Raw genomic sequence first — 11,328 nt, 5'->3', positions numbered from 1 at the left:
CTCCGGAAGAGCCCCAGAGAACCCCAGAAGGGAAAAAACACCAAAGAGACCCAGTAAGCTACCACCAGACAGAGACCCTGATCAAGGACTACAGGTAGGTAAATGAGAGAAGAAACGGAGGGTGGCCAGCTATCACCAACAGAGACAGCGAGCAATGATTTCAGGTAAGTGACGCGAGGGAGAAACGAAGGGCGGCCTGGCAGGATCCGTGCTGGAACGTGAAGCGTGTTGCCAAGGTGGACCCAGTTCTTAAATGCGTCATAGGTGCCGCCCTCGCACGCTGACAGAGAACAGCGGACGGGGCTCGCGTCTATTACTCGGTCGCGGGAAACCGTGCTGCCGCATGCAGTGCTCTCTGGAAAGCCTGACAAAAAGTCCCACAGATTAGGTATTCCTCTAAATGTACCTGATACCGCTGTTCTGGGGAATCCTCGAAAGAGGCGTGCATCAGTAAGCCCTGACTCCCTAAAACCACACTGAGCTTAACACTATACAGTGGCATCAGTCAATGAATTAGGCCAACTGGCTTTATTGGTGTCTCACCACAACAACTAAGGCAGAATTCAAAGATCAAAACACAGTTCTATCAATAGTAAAACATTTCATGGTGGAACCATATTTCAATAACAGTGAACAATAGGTAAAATAGCTCATTGTTTGAACATTAATTGTCATTGGAAAATAAATGCTCAACACTGTAAAGTACATGAGGCTTTCTTCTAACTTTTCATTTGACACAAAGTAGCCACACGATTGAAAAACGAATATCCTTGTACTCAAAAATCATAGACTAAGAAGTCCATCTCCAGAAATGTTTGAAATTCAGCATTGCCTCCTGAGGTCATAAAATCTTTCACTTGGATGACTCAAGGTGGCAGTCCACAGTTGTTAATTAAGTCTCCAACTGGACTGCTGAATTCATGCAGCCCCCAGAAACTAAAGGCCCTCTCAGTGTTGCCAGTGCCCTCCTTTTGGCACCACCAGGACAATATGCAAATTTTCATCAGCCAGAGCAGAGGATTATGGAAAGATGTTGAATTAGCTGAGGTAGCCAATGAAAGCTGCTAACCTTTTAGTTTACTGCAAAACGTGAAGTTAACCATTGACCCAAATGCTCTCACTACTCCTGTGCAGCACACAGAATGTAGCAAACATGGGTTGTGTGGTGGCCCAAGACCATACAACCCAGCAACTTCGCCACCAGGCAGGCATGGTTTTGTGCGTGCTGGTGTGAGAGAAGGCTCTATACACTTCCCTCAAGGCAGATTACTCTCTCTGCATGCACCGACCAGGCCCCACAGCCTCCTGGACACTTGCATGACACCTTGTGTGTCCAGTAGGAGTCAGGAGGTACCCATTTTTGGGTTGTCCTCCCAAAAGACCAGTCCACGGAAGTTCCAAGCTAGCTCCCTCTTTAAGTATTTTCACAGCAATTCCACCCCACTACTGTTGACAGATGGAGTAGGGAGGCCGGTACCACTGTCTCAGGAGAAAAATCCTAGTCCCTGGGTGATAGCTCGAGTCGGATGTCCATAAATCTTGTCATTAGGATTGAAGAGTTCTAAAGAGCTTTTATTTAGCAGATGTCAGGAGGATTCTCTGTTTCAGCCAGATCTAATCTTCAGGTGGGGTTTCTCTTACATCCTGGAATGTTCTCAAAAGTCTCTCCTTTGTGCACGAGTATTTAAGTGAAGGTGGAAAGTTCCAGAAAGTTGGCATCCCTGCCAAATCCAAAGATGACACATCATCACTCTCTCTGTCCAATCTGTCCTGTAAAGCATCTTGGCACTTTCCCAGATGGTGAATTCAAGTGGTCACAGCCCGCTGAGAGCCGTAATTCCTGCCCCTAACTGACACAGCAGCCTAGTCACTTTCCTTTAACATTTGAAAGAACAGCCCCCTGAAAGGTGGTGCCAGACGTGTAGCTGCCTCTCTGTGTTTGGGTTCGGGTTTGCCCAGGCTTGTCAGTGGGCAGGGTAGAGAGGGTAGTAGGGGAGTGGGAGGGGCATCCCCGTAAAAAAGAAAACAAAATGGCAATCATTGAATGCAACATATCAGTAACACTAGTGTGTTGGCATTTGCCTCATTGAGAAATGTCTGCAAATTGATTTTCAGCCCCAATTTACAGTGTCATATTACTGAAGTTCACACTTGATTGAGGCTGCTATTTAGGGGGATCCTCACCATGCTCTAACAGTGATAATTTGAAGAAAGCCTTAACGTCATGGTAAACATGCCATATTAGGGATTTACACTTAGGGCCCGATTTAAATGTAAATGTAAATGTAAATGTATGCGTCTTGTAAAGCGCACTGCTGCCCTGAGGCGTCGTGGCGCTGTAGACCGCTGGGGAACCCGTCCTGGCTATCCCTGTGAGATGGTACCTCCAGGGTATCTCCAAGGTGAAACCAGGCATCCCCAGCGAATGTGGGGGGCCGTTGTGGAGATGAGGCAAGCTAATGCCCAGAGTTGCCGAGTGTGTTCCTGGTTAGAGTAGGTACCGAGGCGAGAATTATCGAGTCCGTTTTGACGCTGGTCCACGACCCATTTAGAAGTCGGCAGAGGGAATACACCATCACAATGGGGACGGATATCCCGTTCAGCCATATTGCGATCCAAATAGGATAGAACGTGATCATAATACGTTGGATGGGATATCCGTCATGTTTGTGATGGAGTGTTCCCCTCCCTGACTTCTAAATCAGGACCATAGTCTAATTTATACCATATTGGGAGTACACAGTCTGAGCCAACTATTCACATTTTCTGCTTGACAAGATACACCTATGGACAATGTGTGTTATCTACAGTTCTATTGCTTAGTGGAAGCTATGTAAAACATCTACTTCTGAATAGGTTCAGTGAAGTGATTGCACTCCAGTAGTATCACATCAAAGAGGCCGATTTTGATGTCAGACAGACCGTCTGACATCGATCTGGAACTGGGACCAACCGACATGTCGGTGGTCCCAAATCTGCAATTAGGATGCAACCAAACACTGGTTGCACTCCTATTCTTTACAATGGAAGGATGCATTTCGAACGGAAGGCATGCTCTGACTGTAATGAGCTGAGGTGCAGTTCATCCCTGCACCCCGTGGCAGGCCCCTGAAGGCGCCTGCCACGGGGTGCAGTGATCAACAGGGGATCCCCCATGGCCGCGATCCGAGGCCTTGCACTCATGGGGCCCCTGCTGAGGGCCCCCAAAGTCAAATTCCCACAACCTTTCAGTGTCGGAAAGACCGGCACAGAGAGGCTGTCAGAATCCAACATTGTAATCCCTGGGGTGGAAAGAGCCACCTATGGGATTACAGGAGGCTTTCCAAATGGCAGACGGGCTCTCCGAGCCTGATATAACCCACTCGGAAATCCTGTTTGGATTCATTTCCGACTGACTCCATCAAAAAGGGTCAGTTGGAAATGAATCCAAACAGGAAATTCCGATGCTGTAGGAACGGCTCTGACTGAGGGTCAGAGGAATTTCCTACGCCATCGTAATCGGCCCCTTAGACTTAGTCGCAAAAAGACAGACTTTAATCTTCTTCATTGATCTCTGTCCAATTAAGCGAACAGCAACAATATCCCCTCTGTCCTCATTAAGAAATACTACAAGCTTTTATGAAACCAATTGACTTTCCAAGCCATGGTTATTTCCTAGAATTACCAAGGCAATGCCACCCTAGTAGGAGTCCCAAAATCCACCTTCTTACCACTCACTGCGATCTTGGATTACACTTCAAAACTAATTTCAGGAACAAGGAAATTCATTCACCTCACTCTGGTCGTAAGAAAAAGTCTCTGGCTCGCTCTAGAAGCCAGAATCTAATTTAAGTTGCCACTAAAAATTTTTACATCCTACAACCTTGAATTTCTGTAATAAAACTATTGGGTTGCACAAACTTTCTGCTCTTATAATCAAGAGTTGCTGCTTTACCTCCTTTTTTGAACTATTTTTCCTCCTCATCCCTCACCTTCCTCTTTCCCTTCTATTTTCCCTCTTCTCACCCATGCTTTCCTTTTGATCACTTCACTTTTCCCCAACCCTTTGCTCTCTGTCCCTTCCTTTTCTGACCATCCTCATTTTTTTCCTGGGCCTAAATCTGTCTATCGATAAGTAACTGTGGACCACGTCTTTCTGAGCCAATGAAATGCTTAACGTCTGTCCTATGGTGGTAGCTAGTCCCTTAGAACCCTGTGTCTCATGCTACTTTATGTTGTTAGCGCTTTGAAAACTGAGGCCTCTGCCTCGACAGTTGTTTTGCTTGCAAGAGCACTGACTACTGAGCGTCTGGTTTAGAATTTAGCTTACTTATTTATTGCAAGTCCATTATATCCAATGGCACTTCTAATAAGGCATAATACACTTGCAATAAGACGGACAAAATATCTGCACATTTCAATAGAGTAACCAGTTCATCAAACTCTAAATCTTGTCCTTAATTGTTAGAGTTACCCTATAGAAAAATTTATAAAAGGATCAACTAAATTAATAGATATACAATTGATTTCCCGAACAGCACTTGAGTCAGTGAGAGGTTGGGCTTAAACCACACATTGAACATTTGTACAGCTACAAGTATTGAACTAAAAGAAATGAATGAATAATGACAGTTGAACTGTAAAACATATGCACATTATAACAAGAGTTCCCTATAACATTTTAAGCACAAGAATGAGAAATGCATCATACAACCGTGGCTTAAGGTCAGAATTCTATAATTTGTGCATGTTATAGTTCAAAACCAATTTTGATGGTTTACGGGGCTCACTGGTAATGGAAAATGCCAAATGCCAGTGAGTCATTATTTAAACATCCCCGTTATTAAGTGTAAATTGTACAATCAGAAAAAATAGGCTGCTGCAGAGTAAATATTGAGATTGCTTGTAACATTAATAACTCTAAAAGACTTAATTTACATCTAGGTCTTGCATTTCTGGCTAATAGTTTGTGCAGGCCACTGGAAACACTTTGTATTCAATGAGAACGTTTTTGAAAATGATATTTCGGAATACACTGCAAGAAAATTTTGATTTCTTGCCCATTGCGTTTAAAAGCTTGTATAGCAGTATATGAACATCCCTATTATATTTCACAACTGTCTCAGATGACTCCATGCAAGGCTGCTCTATGAGTAAATGGTGTTGTTAGATCTGGCATCCTTGGCGTGGTTTTCTCCCTAACTTTTTGCCTTCAGGCCTCCTGCTTTTGCTAACTTCGTTTTTCATGTCCTCAGGACTATGTGCACTTTACTACTGCTAAACAGTGCTAAAGTACTTATGCTCCCTCCTTAAAACATGTTAGACTAGCTTATACCGAATTGGCAGGTTTTATTTACTTTTAAGTCCCAATTAAAGTGGCACTACCAGGGCCCTTGTAATGTAATTTAAATGGTACCAGAGGGACTTCAACACTGATTGTACCACTCACTTAAATAGCACTGCAGCCTGTGTGTGTCCAATTTTAAACTGCCATGTCAACCTGACAAATAAGCCTTTTGCCAGGTCCAAACCTTCCATTTTTAATACATATATGTGAACCCTAAGGTAAGCAAGCCCTAGACAGCCCCAAGGGCAGGGTACAATGTATTAAAAAAGTTGGACATGTACTTTTAAGTTTGACATTTCATGGTGGTGGAAAACTCTTAAATACGTTTTTCACTACTGCAAGGACTATCTCTTCCATAGGATAACTTTGAAATTTCTTATTACATGTTAGAAGTGTGATTTCCAAATGGAAATAGACAACCATTTCATCTTTGGTGTCTCTGGACAATTTAAAATCCTTTCTTATAGTGAAGTAGGATTTTAAATTGCAATTCTGAAAATGTTACCTTTAGAAAGTTGGCATTTTCTTGACTTAGGCATTTGGGGGCACATGCATCAAGCTTTTTACCGATTCGCAGAATTGGCCCATTTGTGACCATTAAAAAGCCATATACGATGCATCAAACCTCAATGCATTCGCAAAATAGGTAATCGCAGTTTTTGCGATTACCTATTCTGCCAATGCATTTAGGGAATCGCAATTTGCGATTCCCTAAATGCAATGCATGAACCATTTAAAAAAATGCCACTTTGCATTAAGGATTCATAAATTAACATCAACTTCAAGTTGATGGCAATTTGCAAATCCTTGGAAAAATGCACAAAATTGCATTTTCAAAGTGGCATGTGGCGCATACACATTCCCTTGGGGTATGTGTGTGCACCACATGCGCACACTTACCTTTTTTGTGAGTGCCTCAGGGGGGTCTTAGGCCCCCTAGCACCATTGCAATTGCATTTGCAATTTGCGATTACCTATTTGCCCATAGGAATGAATGGGAATGCATTCCCAAGTAGCGAACCACAATTTGTGATTCACTATTAGGGAATGTTTAGGAATCGCTATATACTTAGTGATTCCAACATGCATAAGGAATTGCGACTTAAAAATCGCTATTAAGGAATCGTAATTCCTTATCTTGATGCATGTGCCCCTTGGTGCCTGCAGCCTGTCTCTGGGTCACATGACTGGTTGTGGGTGACAGTTGGGTTTTGTGTATACCATCTGCACAGCCACACACAAGGGCCGTAGCCACGAGGGGACATCTGAGGGCCGGGCCAGCCCATAATATTCTTTGACTATTCAAATGATAGGCAGCTGACACAGTATAGAGGTGCAGGAGTTAAGAAGGTGAATGAACAATAAATATGCCTTTAAATTTTGTTTTAATCCTTTTACATTTGCTGCTGTTTCCAAGACATGTTAAATGTCAGGCTATGTCTTCTGACAAATTGATGCTTATTTTTTTAACATGAAAAAGTTGTTTACTTTTTTTTTCTTTGACTGCAAAGTGATAGGACTTTGTAAAGTGAACTACATCCTGGATGGGGTGTTTTCCAATGATTCGAGGTTGTCGGCAGACGTGCCTATACCGCTGGTCTGGTCTGATCATCTAGCTGTTCCTTTGAAGCTTCAGGCTTCTCCTGCATGTACTAAGTTTAGCGGTCCAAGCAAGAAAGAACCTAAGCGCAATTATGGGACTATTTCCAAAGACACCCTCGCTCCTTTAATTTCTAATACTGCAATTGCCACAGCAAGGGATGTCAGTACGGCGGCGCTTGAACTGACTACCTCTATCACCATGGCTGTGGATTTGCTGGCCCCTGTCTCTTTTCGTTATTCTGCTAGGAAGAGACCTTCGGCCCCCTGGTTCTCAGAGTCCTTGAGACTTTTAAGGCAGGGTTGTAGGAGGCAGGAAAGGCTGTGGAGGGTGAGTTGGGACTATCAAGAGAGGGAAAAACATAAAATTATTTTGAAGAGATATAAAGTGGAGGTTATTAAAGAAAAGCAGGAGTACTTTTCTAAGCTGAATACCGCTCTTACCTCCCCAGAGAACTTTTTAAAATTGCAGATTCTCTGTGCACTCTACAAGTGCCCGATCCTATTTCTAGTTCCCAGGATCTCTGTGATAAGATCGCCCAATTTTTTCATTCTAAAATAGCCGATATCTACTCGGCCCTTGAATTGCAAAGGGCTGCTCTGCCTCCCTCCCTTTTGGTCACACCCGCCGTGGAGGCGGAACCTTGGCCTCGTCTGCGAACCTGTCCAACTTTCCTCTGCTCTCCCTACAACAACTGGACTTGCTTTTAAGCAAGACTAGGTCAGGGTCCCCTTCGGACCCCTGTCCGCTTAGAGTTTTCAAGGAGTGTTGGGAAATTCTTTTACCCCCGCTCCTGAGTATTATGAACCGAGCAATACAGGAGGGCACCTTTCCTTCCCTGTGGAAGAGTGCTGTGGTTAAGCCCCTTTTAAAGAAGCCAACTCTAGACCCCGAAATCCTTAATTATTTCCGCCCTATTTCATTGCTCCCTGCACCAGCAAAGATGCTTGAAACTCATCCTAATGAGCATCTGACGGCTTTCTTGGATATTTCAGGCTGTCTTGATCAGTCCCAGTATGGCTTCCGGAGGTACCATAGTACGGAGTCGGCCCTTACGGTAGTGCTAAATAACATCCGCATGGAGGTTGACCAGGGCCACACCACTCTTCTTGTCCTGCTGGACCTGACAGCCGCCTTCGATACCCTATCTCCCTTGGTTTTAATAGCTCGTCTTAGGGAGATAGGGGTGGAAGGATTGGCTTTGAGCCTTTTGGCTTCCTTCCTTGACCAGAGGGAACAGAGGGTCAAATTGGGCGAATATCTATCTCCATCCCTACCTGTGCAATGTGGGGTCCCCCAGGGGTCGGTCTTAAGTCCTACCCTTTTTAACATCTATGTGGCCCCACTTGCCAGACTAATAAGATCTTATGGGATGGAGGTGGTATCCTATGCTGATGATACCCAGATTATGGTGTCCCTCTCCCACTCAGCCAGTACCTCCGCTCTCAGCTTTAGGAACTGCATGGAGGCAGTTTCTCAGTGGATGATTTACAATTCACTAAAGCTGAACGGGGAAAAAACCGAGGTCCTTGTTTTTGGTGGAAACAGGGACATCTGGTCCTCTGAGTGGTGGCCCCCTTCTTTGGGAGTGTGCCCTGTACCTACGGATTTGGCTCGCAATCTGGGAGTTATGATTGATCCCGTTCTCTCCATGTCTCAGCAGGTTAATAGGACGGTTGCTACCTGCTGGGGTATTATCAAGATCCTCAGGAAAATTAGACACTATCTAGCTCCGCATGCTCGCAAACAGATTGTTGTTGCATTGGTTGCCTCACGGCTGGATTACTGCAATGCTCTCTATGCCGGCATAAATAAGGGCCTTGTGCAACGTTTGCAAACAGCCCAGAACGTGGCAGCTAAATTTGTGCTTAATGCTCCTAGGCTTTTCTCTGCTACAGCGGCTAGGAAGAGTTTGCATTGGCTCCCGATTCAAGACAGGATTGTCTTTAAGATTCTTTGCCCTATGGGGCTTTATCTGGCGATGGGGCCGAGGGGGGTGAAGGACCTGTTGGTACCTTATGTCCCTGGCAGAAATCTTCGCTCTCTGAGAAAGAACCTGTTGTTAGTCCCCCGCTTTCGAAGAGTTAAATGGGGAGGGAGGGCCTTTTCCTCTTTAGCCCCTAAACTGTGGAATACCCTCCCCATTGAAATCAAAACTCAATATAGTGTCCTTACATTTAGTAAGGCATTAAAGACATGGCTTTTTGCCAAGGCCTATCCGTAATTTGGTTCCTAATCTGTTTGATCTTTTTGGTTAGGCGCCTTGATGCCTTTGGGCGAAGTCGCGCATTATAAGTTTTCTTTCATTCATTCATTCATTCATTCATTCATTCATTCATTCATTCATTCATTCATTCATTCATTCATTCATTCAACTATGTGACAACCTCTCGGGGGTACAGACAGTGCCACTTGAATTATGCCGCAGGGGAGTCATAAATTGTAGAGCAATGTTGACTACATTGTGTGGCATGAAAACACAACATATGCAGCTTAATGCAGCACATTTTCTAAGAGTTTCTTTTCATTATTTTGTTATTTTTACACATTAGCAGTGTCTCTGCAAAGGTTTCACTTCATTAGTAAGTCCGGGTGGCGTACCAACTCTGCGCTCTGCTGGGAATGCGAAGTTGAGGCAAAACTCTGACTCCGTGGCAGAGTGGAGTACGCCACCCAGTCCCTGCACCACGGCCCAAAAAAAGGGTAAAAAAAACAACATACCTTCTTTCTGGTGTCTGCGGGCCGCCCTCCTCCTTGCTGTGGTGTCTCCTCCTTGCTGCCGTCCTCCTCCTCGTTGCCGGTTGCAACCTCCTACATTTTACGTTTTGCATGAACTGCGCATGCCCAGTTCATGCAAGATGTAAAACGTAGGGGGTTGGAACTTGTGACCGGCAACAATGAGGAGAACGACGGCAAGGAGGAGACACCACGGCAAGGAGTAGGGCAGCCCGCAGACGCCAGAGAGGAGGTAAGTGTTTTTTATTTACCCTTTAAAAAAAAAATCAGTGGGACTGGGGCGGAGCGGAGTTCCACTGAGTTTTTTATTTAACTCCGTGGAACTCTGCAGAGTGCCACTACACATACTCCGCGCAGGGTTATTTATTAGTAACAGTACCAAATACAGCTGTAAGTGGAATTCGGACAAAAAAGTGAGGTTTTAGGTCACAACCGAGGCCCAAGGCTCCGGACAGTAGAATGCCTGCCTCACCCCTCCGAGTGGCCGTGGTTTGCTCCAGTAACCAGTAACCAGAATCGGAGCATGGAGGCCCACAACATCCTCAGCAAACGAGGATTCCATGTTCGATCGTTTGGAACAGGGACTCATGTGAAACTACCAGGACCAGCACCGGACAAGCCTAATGTTTACGATTTCAAAACTACATACGATCAGATGTATACTGATCTCGTTAAGAAGGACAAAGAACTATATACCCAGAATGGAATCTTGCATATGTTGGACAGGAACAAAAGGATAAAGTCTCGGCCAGAAAGATTCCAGAATTGCAAAGATAAGTTTGACCTCGTTGTAACGTGTGAAGAACGAGTATATGACCAAGTAGTAGAAGATTTAAACTCTAGAGAACAGGAGACCTGCCAACCTGTACATGTCATCAATGTTGACATCCAGGACAACCATGAAGAAGCCACATTAGGAGCCTTCCTTATCTGTGACCTTTGCCAATGTATACAACACACGGAAGACATGGACAATGAAATAGACGAACTGTTACAAGAATTTGAAGAAAAAAGTGGAAGAACCTTTCTTCATACTGTTAGCTTTTATTAAAGCAAATTTCTCTTTACTTAGGCCTTAACAGACAGTATATGGAACGGTGAATGGCATTACATACCCCTCCGCCACCCTCAGAAATGTTATTTTGATAACATTTTAATTCGGTGATGTTCATTTTACCTTTCAAGTATGTGATCACCAAAAATTGGTATCCAAAAGTGTACATAGGTGGAGATGTATATTGAAACTACATATTTAAAAGAAATAAAAATCAAGGTTATTTTAACCCGTTCGACGCTTGTGACGGAGCGGTTCCGTCACGTGCGTCGGTTGCGCTGTGCGCATGACGGAACCGCTCCGTCATGGCCCAGCCCGCGCACGGAATCTTCAGCGCGGCGCGGAAATCCGCGCCGCGCTGAAGGGGTTAAATCCTGCTGGCACGAGTGGGATTGAAATTTGGATTTTCTGTGCGCGTATGAAAATACAAATAAATAGTTAATATTGTTTCCTTTAACTTTTGACATTTATTTTAATTTAAGTATTTCTCGTGTAGTTTTTTTCCTTTTGGTTAATGTGCCTGTTTTGAAAGTCTGAAATGTAATTGGTAAAGAAGACAATGGGAGAATGAATTTCGTATCTGTATATTACGGTATAAATTTGAAAGAAAAT

The 11,328-nt window shown here is 44.2% G+C and overlaps 1 pseudogene; it reads left to right on the top strand.

The window, feature by feature from the left end:
* Positions 1 to 10,083: 10,083 nt before the first annotated feature.
* Positions 10,084 to 10,939, top strand: LOC146789626 (RNA polymerase II subunit A C-terminal domain phosphatase SSU72 pseudogene; annotated as a pseudogene).
* The last annotated feature ends 389 nt before the right edge of the window (positions 10,940 to 11,328 follow it).

The sequence above is a fragment of the Triturus cristatus genome, chromosome 10, assembly GCF_964204655.1.
Source record: "Triturus cristatus chromosome 10, aTriCri1.1, whole genome shotgun sequence".
Classification (NCBI taxonomy): Eukaryota; Metazoa; Chordata; class Amphibia; order Caudata; family Salamandridae; genus Triturus; species Triturus cristatus.
Note: the sequence above shows the minus strand (reverse complement) of the source record. Positions and strands in the feature narration are given on the sequence as shown.